This window comes from Felis catus, chromosome B1 (assembly GCF_018350175.1).
Source record: "Felis catus isolate Fca126 chromosome B1, F.catus_Fca126_mat1.0, whole genome shotgun sequence".
Taxonomy (NCBI): Eukaryota; Metazoa; Chordata; class Mammalia; order Carnivora; family Felidae; genus Felis; species Felis catus.
Genome location: NC_058371.1, coordinates 18919308 through 18931827, shown reverse-complemented (window position 1 = coordinate 18931827; position 12520 = coordinate 18919308). Strand labels below are relative to the sequence as shown.

The 12520-nt window shown below is 38.2% G+C and overlaps 2 long non-coding RNA genes across 7 annotated transcripts in view; one reads left to right on the top strand and one right to left on the bottom strand.

Moving 5' to 3' along the window:
• Positions 1–12097, bottom strand: part of LOC109498742 — a 133890-nt gene extending 121793 nt beyond the window's left edge. For 3 of the 5 annotated variants that reach the window (XR_006596319.1, XR_002741625.2, XR_006596320.1), the window contains exons 1-2: positions 11949–11991; positions 8936–9014 (exon numbers count right to left, since the gene is read on the bottom strand). This is a non-coding gene — a long non-coding RNA (uncharacterized LOC109498742). Of the gene's footprint in view, positions 1–8935; positions 9015–11948 lie in introns of all 5 variants that reach the window. The other 2 variants (XR_002741626.2, XR_002155627.3) reach the window with 2 other exon arrangements.
• Positions 12070–12520, top strand: part of LOC123384779 — a 174875-nt gene continuing 174424 nt past the window's right edge. Inside the window, exon 1 of one of the 2 annotated variants that reach the window (XR_006596321.1) lies at positions 12070–12217. This is a non-coding gene — a long non-coding RNA (uncharacterized LOC123384779). The remainder of the gene's footprint in view (positions 12218–12520) is intronic. The other variant, XR_006596322.1, reaches the window with a different exon arrangement.

The following is a 12520-nucleotide window of genomic DNA, read 5'->3' as shown; positions in this document are numbered from 1 at the left end:
TCAATCTTGCTCTGTGCTCTATCCTGTACTTGAAGCAGAAAAAACTGCTCTTTGAAATCAGCCATCCTTTGAGATTACCCCTCAACAATACTGCTCTTGCCTTGGGAATGGCCTTCAGAATCCTTGTTCCTTTGTTAGTGCTAATTCCCTGTATGATGTGGTTTTTCTTCACACTAGCTAGGACTGTGGTCTGGGCATCTCAGCATTTGGAAATTAAAATTGTGTCCATAGCAGATTTTTTTTTCTCAACACCTTTCTATACAGTGGAAATACTTGTCCCTTTGAAAATTAGTATATAACCTTATAAAGGCTCAAAATCAACACCAAAGTGCTAGTTGCATAGATATTTCTCTAAGGAAATTGATAAAATGATATTTTGATAAGCTAAAAGATGCAAATAAAAGATTATGTTAATCACTTTAAAATTACAGAGTACTACAAATTCTAATTAATGCTATAATAATTTGAAATGTGTAATATACACCAGAATGTTATTATATTTTTGTAAACACCAATGCATTATATAGATAAAATCACAATCTAATGAGAATCTCTCAATAGCTATAAATTGTGGCATCTGTTTATATTACATTGCTACTGATTTTTCCAGTTGTGCCTTCTTGCCATTTAGCATAAAGAAATGTATTGTTATGCATTCTCCATTATTGATAGCTCTTCACATATGTGGTTTCTATTCATCATTTCCTTTATTTTGTTGAGATCTATTTTTTAAAGAAATTATGTATGTATATATGTATGTATGCACATATTTTTGTGATTTAGTAACATCTCTGAGAAATTTCTGTCTGAACAATGAAATCCAAAGTCATAGGACTATCTAAAATAATTGTAGCATAGAGCTAAAGTCAGTCCTTTTGAATAATCCACTCAGACTTTGAGATGGCTAGAATATCTCAAATACTATAATATACTGTTTTTATAAAGGAAGCAATTTCTGCCACCATGTTTCTGCTGTTCTTTCTGTCCTTCCATACATACAACCCATGGATTCATAGATCCAATATTTTCTGCCCATAGAAATAATTTATTTTCAATTTGGTCTTTCACTGGACCACTTTTGGCAACAGATGATATAACTGCTGGTTAAAGAAGACCACGGGTTCACCTGCTCCCTTCCTATTTTGGGAGTCTCTATGGTTATCATAACTGATAACTCTCTGACTCTGATTTCTCAAGGGTAAGCTGTCAAGTAGGGGGCTGCTTTTTAAAGACCAACCTGGAAGTGCTGGTGCTCCTCTATTGTATTCCAGCTTCTCTGCCTAAGGCTGGGATGGCAGGTCAGGCTGGAATGGACCTCCTCTGCCTAGCAGTTTAGCTTTAAGCAGAGGGAAAATGAAATAAGAGTCCTCATTTGGCCAAAGCCAGGTTCTCAAATGCAGCCTTAATCAGAAAGCTTCCCGAAGGGTCTACTGAATATTTGTTCAGCAAGAAATAATTTGGTACTTGGTATCTCATTGAGTATTACTCTTTGCATGTACAACTCCCTCCTTTACAGGAAACCCCATAGGAAAAGAAAAATAAGTGGCAGGATTCAGAGATACAACTCTTGCCAATCTATGCTCTAAAAGGAAAATTAGGGTGCACATTAGGAACTACTGTATTCAGAGAGCTTCCTTCAGACATAATGGACACCAGTCTTACAATAATTCCATATTCTACATCTGTAAGTCTGCAACTTAGTCCAAATTGGCTCAGAAACTGAGGATCTATGAATATCCCAGTTATAGGTTAGTGCCCCACAGCCAAAATGAGCTGAATTATAATAATAAATTATTTCTTCTGTTAAAAATTCTTTTATGAAATTCTTAAAATATATCCATGAGGTAATAATTATTATTACTTCCATTTTCAATCCCCTAAAAACAAGCTCAAGGAAATCAAATTGATAAAATGCAAATTCGAAATTGATGTCCCTGACTACTACCCAATTTTGCCTCTTAATCAGATAGTCCCTTATCAGATATAACACTTACTTTACTTACAGTATTGATACATGGAATTCTAACAAGATATGTATTCATCTGTCTCCTGCCTTCCCAGAAAATAAAGGAACCTACCAATCCTGTTTATTTCAAAGCAAGTGACTATCATAGACCATTTGTTTAGAATAGATTCTATGAAAGACAGGGGTGACAGAGCGTGTGAAAACCGAGATTCCTTGGAAGTACATACAGGATTGCCTAAAGCAGAACCAGTTCCCTACAACACACACTAAATACTTCACAAATTTGGCTTATGCAAATGTTACCAATAGAGACTTATCTATAAATAAGAGTCATATCACTTTAATTCCTTTCAGAGAAAATAGAATCAAGCACCTGAACCAATAGCAGGAAAAGAATAAAATTATTTGACTCCAGACACCAATGAGTGCTGAACTGCAAAAAAAAATGGTCCAATTTTGGTCCTCACCACTTTGGTCCATAGCCTTTCCATCTTATTTGAGTCCTTTCTTTCTCTATGTCCTCTGTGCTACTGGTATCCTCAGAGTTCCTTCTTACCGTCTCTACTCCCTTCTCCCACTGCATATACCCTACCACATCTCATCAGTATTCAGGTAAACTCAAGTTGACATAGATCTTTTCCATTTTCCTTCTGACCACTCTGTTAAACATTTCCTTAAGTTACTTTCTCCTTTCTGGTATAGACAAAGGAAGAAAAGGAAGGATGTAACACAGCATTCTATTACTGACAAGAAAACAGAAAAGTGAGAACACTGATCCCTGCGTATGCAGTGGTATATTCTCCTCTTACTCCACTAGTAAGAAGGATGCGTCGGCAACCCTGACATGCTGCCTCTACTAAAATAGAGTCTTTGATTCCTCACCTTGTTTATTGGCAAAAACTATCTGAAGGACTTCTTAACATAATTAGAATGGCAGCTACCTTTACGTAGGGAAACTTCTTCAAGAACCTAAGATTGCATCCATGGAACATAGTAAATGTCTTCTTTAGAATTATAATGTATTTAATTGGAACACTTAATATTGAAACACTAGAAAACTCATAAACATCCTCTTTATTTATAACATTCCTTTTTTGGTCTACCTTCACAGTACCTAAGTCAATCCAGTTTTCACAATGAGTACTCAATAAATATCATATTTGAGGGTCTTTTTTATTTCTGTTGAATGAGCAAAATATTGAGTAAGGCCAATTCAAAAAGGATACATGCTTCACTGACAAAAAAGCAAAGACATTCTCTGCGAATCTCTCTCATAGAGTATTCAGGCAATATTTTTTTATTAAAAAAGTATCACCAACAATCATCTAGCAATCAGTGATACAGAAAATATCTAAGTTATCACCAGCATCTTACCCTTCCTTTGCTTTAATACACTTAAACATGTGTGAATAAATACCTACATGAAAATCAAAGCTAAAATAATCCTTCATAATTTATTCTGTGTCTGAAGGCAAGAAGGAAAAACATCATAACTTTAGAGTTCAGAGAGATCTCTTTGATGTTAACCTTAAAAATGTCTACAATAATGGATGGAATTTAAATAGTACATCACTTTCAAAACATTTTAATTTACTTTTTACCTTTTTCTATTCTCACGACTATCCACTTTGTGAAACGGAACAAGAATTATTGATTCTATTTCACAACTAAAAAAACTAATGCTCAGACAGGTTGAGAGATGTGCGTTAAGTCCACCTTTCTTGCAGGCAGCGAGTTAAGATTCATCAGAGATTTCTATACTTCTGATCCTGTGATCTTGCTACTTTAAAAAAAAGGATGATGCTTGCCATAAATCTTTATCAAGGCTGGACTGAATATTATGAATTAACAATGTTTATATTCCGCTCACTTTTACTTTTTATGTATAAGCCGCTTCTCATTCTCAGACTCTACCTACCTCCTAAAATTCTGTCCTTATGTTTGCTGGCCCTGGCTGGGTAGGTTCTGAATTACAAGGCAGTTCCTATGCTTTCTACCCTGTGCCCCAGAATTTATCTTAATCCTGCCCCCACTTCCCTCTGTGATATTCTGACAGAATTAGTGTTGGCACCAATTCTTGTGCCTCAGACACAGTAGGCACACTTAGGTATGGGTTGAATGGACTTGAATTCTCACTGCCTTGTATCATACTGCTCCCTCATAAGGAAATTTTGAAAACACATATAAACTGGTTTGATTATGGCTTCCTATAATGTTGCTCTTCTTTCCCCCAACTTTCTAACACAACTAACCAAGGAAGGGCATTTTCAACAATGATGGCCCATGCTGACAGTACTGCTCACCACAATGACATCAGAGACCCCAAGTCAAGTATGAAGTTTGAAAACATTTCCCCCCCAAATGGATATTTCTCCAAAGACAAAGAATATCCCCACCTCTTTAGACTCACTGGTTACCCAACATGACTGCATTTCAGCAGTATTTAATGCCTTCATCCAAAGGGGACTACAGGCAGAATTGATAGGCTAATTGCAGAGGATAGTTCTGTAAAGATGGGTTAATAGATATAACCACTTTAATGCCACCACTTCCAGATTTCTGACAACAGCACCACCAGACCAGGTTTATTCTGGGAGGTTTCAAATAATGTGGAAATATGCACATACTAAAAAAGGACTGCTGAATGAAGCCAGGATGAGAGGATAAAGAGAAGGGGGAGAAAAGGAAATCACCCTTTACTGAGCACTTCCTCTATGTCAGGCAGTTTATATACATTAATTCTCATAAAGTCCTAGAAATCACTACCAGTCTCCTTATGTTGGTAAGATAACTAAACTTAGATATTTCCCCCAGCTCATTAAACAGTGTATTTCTGCATACACTTTAACAGGCTTGTTAAATAGGTGCACTGTGTGTACCTTGTGATGGTGGTCAGACTCGAATCCCAAGTCCCTTGTCCTTCTGCCATAGCCTCCTGAATACATAAATGGTGTTATCTTGCTATGGATACTACTAGGAAATAGATGCCAAACAGTGTGGGACTCTTGCAGCCTTGTATACAAGGCCATTGCTACTATTTTATAAGAAAGTATATTTGTTCTTCAATATTTAATCCACGAAGCTGAGATGAAAGATAAAAATACATCAAATATTACACACTGGGATCTAGTCAGATTCCAGCCTACAGCACACATTTGAATGGAAAGTGAAAGGAACCCAGAAAACTAGAGCAATTCTCTAAAACTTAAAAGAATTTTTGGATTAAAAAGGACTATATGCGGATTAGCTTCATGAATTTCTAATCCAACAACTGAGCAGCTAGTCCAACACCCTTGTTTTCTAGACTCAGAAACTGAGGATGTGAGAAGTGAAATAATTTGCCTTAATATTCAGTTGTTATCTGCCACACACATCTGTTTTTCAAAGCAGACTTCCCGAGGATATCAAGGTGCCCTTCCATAATTGTGGGACCACCTCTGCAAGCTATCATTATGAAGATTAATTATTTGTTTAACACTGATGGATCTGGCACTGTACCAGGCATAAAGAGTATGTGCTTAGGGCTCAAGAGACACACAACCTAAATCAGAAAGACAAATAGATGTCTTAAGAGCTCAAAGGGTGATTAGAACCTTGAAGTGTAAGTCACCATGTTCACATTTATTTAAAAAAAAAATGTCATTCTCCCCTTTCATTGCCTTAACAGCTCATAAATAGCAGTGAGACGGGTAGGACGACAATAAGAGCATTTGTGAAACTGCATGCAATTGCTTGAGAATATTACTCATTTTAGTGAGTTTATTACTGGACAGCTGTTTACAAATTTAGGAGCAGATTGGTCCATGGATGAATGAATTTTGGTTGAAGAAACAGGAACATGAGGAGCTTGTGAGGTCCTTGCTGATAATATTCATACTAACCAATGTTCCATAATATCCCACAGGGAGCAGTTGGATTTTTCCACATCAGTTGATTAGCGGTAAATATGGTCAGAATTATCATGACAATGTAAAGGATATAAAACCTATCTTTAGGGACACCAAAAGCTCAGGAGTTCATATGAAGCCAGAAGAAAAAAAAAAAAAAAGTTTTCAGACTTTAGTGTTGAAATGCAGGTTTAAAAATCCTTTAAACTACTGTTTGCTTGTCATAACCAGGTTATATTCATGTGGCCTATAGTAATGTCAAAACAAGGTCTCAGAAGAACCATTTTTTAAAAAATGTTATAAGCATAGATTTGTAATCATTAGAACTGATTTCAATTCCTAGCTCCACCTCTTAAATACATGGCTTGCGCAAGCCACTTAAACTTGATGAGACTCAATGTCCCATTATAGGAAATAGGAATGATAATACCAATCTCTTAGAGTTATTTTTAGGCTAAAAAGAAATGCCAGCATAATGCTTAGCACAACGTAGGTACTCAATAAATAGTAATACAGTTTATTATGTTTCTCACTTATGAGCCTTCATGAGTTTAGGAGTGCTCCCCTCATAGAGACTTAAAGAGGTGGCTCTTTGTCATGTGCCACAAAGAAAAGAGTGCCTGCTTTGGGGCGCCTGGGTGGCGCAGTCGGTTAAGTGGCTGACTTCGGCTCAGGTCATGATCTCGCGGTCCGTGAGTTCGAGCCCCGCGTTGGGCTCTGTGCTGACAGCTCAGAACCTGGAGTCTGTTTCAGATTCTGTGTCTCCCTCTCTCTGACCCTCCCCTGTTCATGCTCTGTCTCTCCCTGTCTCAAAAATAAATAAAACAGGGGCGCCTGGGTGGCGCAGTCGGTTAAGCGTCCGACTTCAGCCAGGTCACGATCTCGCGGTCCATGAGTTCGAGCCCCACGTCGGGCTCTGGGTTGATGGCTCAGAGCCTGGAGCCTGTTTCCGATTCTGTGTCTCCCTCTCTCTCTGCCCCTCCCCCGTTCATGCTCTGTCTCTCTCTGTCCCAAAAATAAATAAAAAACGTTGAAAAAAAAATTTAGAAAAGAGTGCCTGCTTTGAAACCAAATAAACATAAACCCAAACAATGTATTAAATTTTCAAAAGGTTTAAATTCACTGAACCTCAGCTTTCTCATTGGAAAAAAATGGAATAATGAAACATAACTCAGAAAGCAGTTGTAAAAAATAAAATATATATATATATATATTACATGTGAGTAAAGGACCTAGAACATTATACTTATTTAAAAAAATGTTACTTACAGATACATTACTTAATAGACCACATTTTACTGTAACTACTTGTCTATTACATCTATGCTACTGTAAATATTTAGAGGAAATCTGCTGTTTTTTCATCTCCAAAGTCCCAGTGCCTGAGTAGTAATTGGTTATTAATTTTACAGAGTGAATAAATGTATATTTCACTTATTACTCAAAAGTGACCACTAGAAGAGCTTTTAATATTAAATAAAATTTGACAGACTATAGGATGTTTGCATTTTAGTTCATAAGAAGACTGCCCTTACTTAAAAGAATTTCTTCAATGAAAGAAAAGAAAGAACAGTAACTGGAAAAAATAAATATATCCAGACCCCTGACTGGTCATCAATTCATCTAATCATTAATTCAAATATGCTGCATGCAAGACATTGTGTAAGACCTTAGAGATAGAATAATAAGACAGGTTTTGCCAAATGGGGTTCCAGAACAGTGGAGAACATAGATACTAGTCAAACTGTCAAAATAAATGTAAAATTGCTACTGTGATAATTGCTATGAACAATGAGATTAGAATGCCATGGAAGCATATGTAGAAGAATTATCAAATGGGACTTTTTTTCCTTTTGTCTCCAAGTTTCACCAAGGTCCTCTCAGTTGATAACTACATGGATGATGAGTGATTACATCTTCAAAGAAGGAACAGGTAACCCAAAAGTCTCTATTGATCTTAATCATCTACCTCTAGGCCACATAAGAGAGGGCTAGAAAATAAAACTAAAGGAAGATGCATTTAGTATATGTGCTGCCGAAGCGAGCACAGAAGATGCGTTTAAAGAGAGAATTCCTCGAATGGAATTCACAGGAGTAAAAGCACTGTGGTATTTTTCCATCACCATTCCTGCTCCCCACAAATTCAAGTAAAATACCTGTCCCCATGGTGACTGGGATTACCTGCACTAGAAAACGTGAATGTCACTCCAGGCATTGGTGTTAAGCTATGAAAAGTCATGGGCACTCTTCATACGCTTACAAGAAGACAGCACTAGCGAGCTTCACTGGCATCCTTGAGAGTCTCAGGGCTTCTCTGAAGCTGTAACTAGTGACTGAGTCTTGACAGTAAAACACTGAATGTGGGAGGATAGAGAAGAAGCAAGCTGGACTGCCAGCAACAGAGTTCTTGTCAATGGAGTGGACACTGTGTAGCTAAGTTTGCTTCACCCTGGAGCATCTCTGAGATGGTTGATTTTAAGTGTCAACCTGACTGGATCACAGGATGCCCAGATATTGGGCTAAACATTATTTCATTATTTCTGTGAGGGAGTTCCTTGATGAGATTAGCATTTAAATCAGTAGACTGAGTAAAACAGATGGGTGGGCATCAGCCAGTCTGTGCAAGCCTGCATAGAAAGAAAAGGCAGAGCAAGTGAGGTTTTTTCTCTCCAAGCCTGACTGCTGAGCTGCAACGCTGGTCCTCTCCGAACCTCAGACTGGGAATTTTATTAGCAACTACTCTGGTTCCCAAGCCTTCAGGGTCAGATTGAACTACACCATTGGCTTTCCTGGTCTCCAGCTTGCAGATGGCATTTCATAAGATTTAGTCAGCCTCTATAATCATGTGAGCCAATTCCTTATAAAAAATCTCAGTCTTCCTCATTAAATAGATACAGCTATATAGATACACAGAGATATGAATGTGGATACATAGATACAGATTCTGTTGGTCTGTTTGTCTAGAGCACTCTGATTCAATCCCACCTTCAGGGATAGAGGTGGGCTTTAGGGCAGGAGTTGAGAGGAATTATCAAATGATTATATAGAAAGAAAATGGCATCCAGTGAGGTCAATAACTTACCATCTTTTCCCTCAGCAGTTACTCCTCCTTTCCTGTGCCCAATATTGTTTGGTTCAGTTTTGTTTCTTAGAGAAGAGAGCTAATTATTTGAGATAAAATACACATTAAATATAGATCTCTTTGTAAGATAAAGTAGTTGGAGAAAAAGCTAGACATGGGGCCACAGAGGAAAATGATTCATTAGTGATTTCCACCCACAGCAGGATGAAAACAGGGTACAGAGTTGAAAAGAGAAAATGGGTAAGTGGAAACGAGGAGGTCAATTCTAAATGAATGTTTTATCGATAAAGAAAATTATCCCAATTGTCCAAACGATTTCTCAAAAAAAAAAAAAGTCAAACATTGATTCATGATACTCAGTGAAAATACTCTTGGTTTCATTAGTTTGGAAATTTATTTTTTAAAAAACTTGCTTTTTTAAATTTAATTTACAAAGTACATGATCATACATTATCTAATCCACTCTTAAAATAAATATGGAGTGACCAGGTAGAGCCCACTGGAAACTCTCACTTGCCCAAAATAAAAGGGAGCATCGGGGAGTGAGGGTAGTAAGAATTCATCTCTAAAGCAAAGAATTTCTCTGGATTGCTCTCTCCACTGATGACCTTGAAGTTCTCCAAAAAAGAACACCTTTGAAAAGGCTGAGTTCTATTCTTGGCAGTTCCGCTTGTAAGAATTCCCTAAGATCGCGGCCCTCTTCTCACACAAGAAACGGCTCTCCGACAGTGGTATCGCTAGTCATCCTGATTTCTGAGTGGCCTGTTTCATATCTACAGAAGTTCCTTCCAATTCGCTGCCTTGGGTGATTTCCCAAGATATGGTGTATAAATAGTGTTAGTTTCTTGTACCAATTTATTTATTGATTAGCTCTCCCACAGGTGAGGAAATGGGAAACCATTATAGGCATATATAAAATCTGACAACTAGCCTACTTGGACAGAATTTTGCACAGCAATCTGCTTCACTGCTCACACCTGCATAGCTGTGTCATACATTTAAGAAATCTAAATCATTTCCACCACAGGCACATCATAGCACAGTGTTCAACTTCAAGCTCCTTTATCAGGAAAGCTAATTACATTCTTATTAAGTTCACACACTGTATTTCTACACTGTATCTTTAATATATGAGTATCATTTTCTTTCCTCCCTCTATTTTGTGCATGGGTTGTGGCCTGGAGATATATTCTTAGTTCTGTCCTTCTCTTTCTCCCTACAACATGCCTTCTTCTCCTATTCACCAATCTGTTCTCACAAGCTTAGCCATCAGCAGTAACTCCTCCTTCCCTGGGTCCATTCTATCCCTAGAAGCTTCCTCTTTAATCACTTTCCCCGTGTCCTTGGGCAGCTCTGTGGAGTCCTTAAACTTCTACACTGCACGTTTTTTATTCCCACCTAGAAGGAAAGTTGAAAGCAAAGAGTGACATGTGATTAATCACATGCAAATTCATGCATGTCTTTTCTTTTCCCCAAAGCATTCTTTTATGGAGCGATCACAGATTTTTAAATTGAAGGCATGATAGCAACTTAAGTGTCATTGTTACATTATCTCAAAAAAAATGTATTGATTGAGCACAGGCTATGTATGCTCAATATGGTAATGAGGACACAGATTAAAGCAAGCAAGAAATAAAAATTATGCACAAGGAACTTTATTGTATGAGTTGCAGATAAACTATCACAAGAAGTATCATATAAATAGCATAGGATAAACCTCAGGAGAGGTCTAAAAGAGGTCTACGGAGTATTGAGGAAAGAATACTGAAATAAAGTGGATCAAGGTATTCTTTAGAAAAAGGATGTATTTGAGATTGATGAAATGATTAGTAAAGGAGACAGAGATACTGAGAGGTTGGGGAAGTCACTCCAGAGAGAAACTAGGAGCAAAGACACATGCAGATACACAGAGTTACTGGGGAAGAGCCAATAACCAATTTTGGATAAATATGAAAATAATTGAGTGTAGAGAGTATGATGGGGTCACTTATGTCAAGCAGTGACATAAAGATTCAGGACGGCAGCCAAGGGCGATGAGCTGAGAAACAGACACTGCTAAAATCAGAACACGCTGACAGTACCAAGAACTGCTAATTAACAAGGCCAAGAGAACGTGGAAGAACCAAGAACTGTTAATCACTAGAACCAGAAGAGGCCTGAAATGGCTAACGACTGATTAAACTCCTTCAAGAAGGCAGGATTTCTGCAGCAAGCTCTCTGATTTTCCAGATGCTGACTCTTCCACATCTGACCACGTACGAAAGGCCAACTGCCACTGAACGCCCTGCGGGGCTGCCCACGGAACATAATCAGCAGTTAAGTGCTGACAGCTGATGCAGAGCAGACGGAGTCCTCCTTTCAGCTGTGTGCTCACCGGCTGATTTTCCCTTTGGTTTGTTCACTTCTTACACTTGTACTTTGTTTATTATGTGGCTTTGTATTGTATGTCTTGTGTATGCGTAGGAAGCCAAGTGAAAGGAGTTAGGAATCCCAAGCCTGTTACAATTGTGTGAACACTGCTTTATGAGTGAATAAGCTAACATCGTGGAAAGACACAACGTGTGTAGTGCCTTTACAGCACGCTCGTGACGTGGAGCAAAGCATACAGCAAAAATGGTCACTGGAACTGTGTCATGGAGACCCAAGTGTGCACGAACAAGGGTTTCATAAAATTGACAGACGGTGATAACCAATGAAGGTGCTAGAAGAGAAAAGTGGCATGATCGAAACGTATCAATCACCCCATTAATATGAATATGGTAGCCCCCGTTTTTCTATCCAAGATACTTTCCCCGGCCCCCACTGGATGCCTGAAACCCCAGATATCACCGAGCCCTCTATATATTCTTTTTTTCCCTATACATACACCCCTATGATAAAGTTTAATTTATAAATGAGGCACAGGAAGAGATTAACAATAGATAACGATAAAATAGAATTATAACAATATACACATAAAAGTTTTATGAATGTGGCTTCTCTCGCTCAACATATCTTATAATACTGTACTCACCTTCTCATATTAACGGGCCAGGGTAAAATGCTTACCTGAAGAGATGACGCAGTAAATGACGCAAGCGCTGCAATGCGCAGCGTCTGGCTACTGTGGACGTCATGACGCTGCGTCAGGAGGAGGAGCCTCGGCTTCAGAGCAGGCTTGGCAGCGTCAGGAGGAGGAGCCTCGGCGTGAGACCTGGGCTTGGCGGCTGGAGGTTAAAAGCAAAGAAAGTTGAACCACAAACCAGGGGGCTACCCTACCCCTAAGAAAAAATAATCATTACGGTAAAAAGGTTTTACCAACGTTCCAGTAAAATAGGTTTGTTGTTGGGAAGCATAACGTTACAGTTAACAACCCAAAGTCCTTCCTGACAGGATATGTGCATTACTAATTTATAATGATTATAGTGTGGGAATATTGACTTAACATCGCAAACTCCCTGAACATAATGTGAATGTTTTAGATTCAGAGAGAATTTCAGATACTTGCAGGTTTTCTGAGTCACTATTGGCAGCAGCAGTTCTTTACAAGTTAACCAGGGCAGTTCCATGAAGTAGTTTAGGAAAAATATCTATGGCAATCATTTT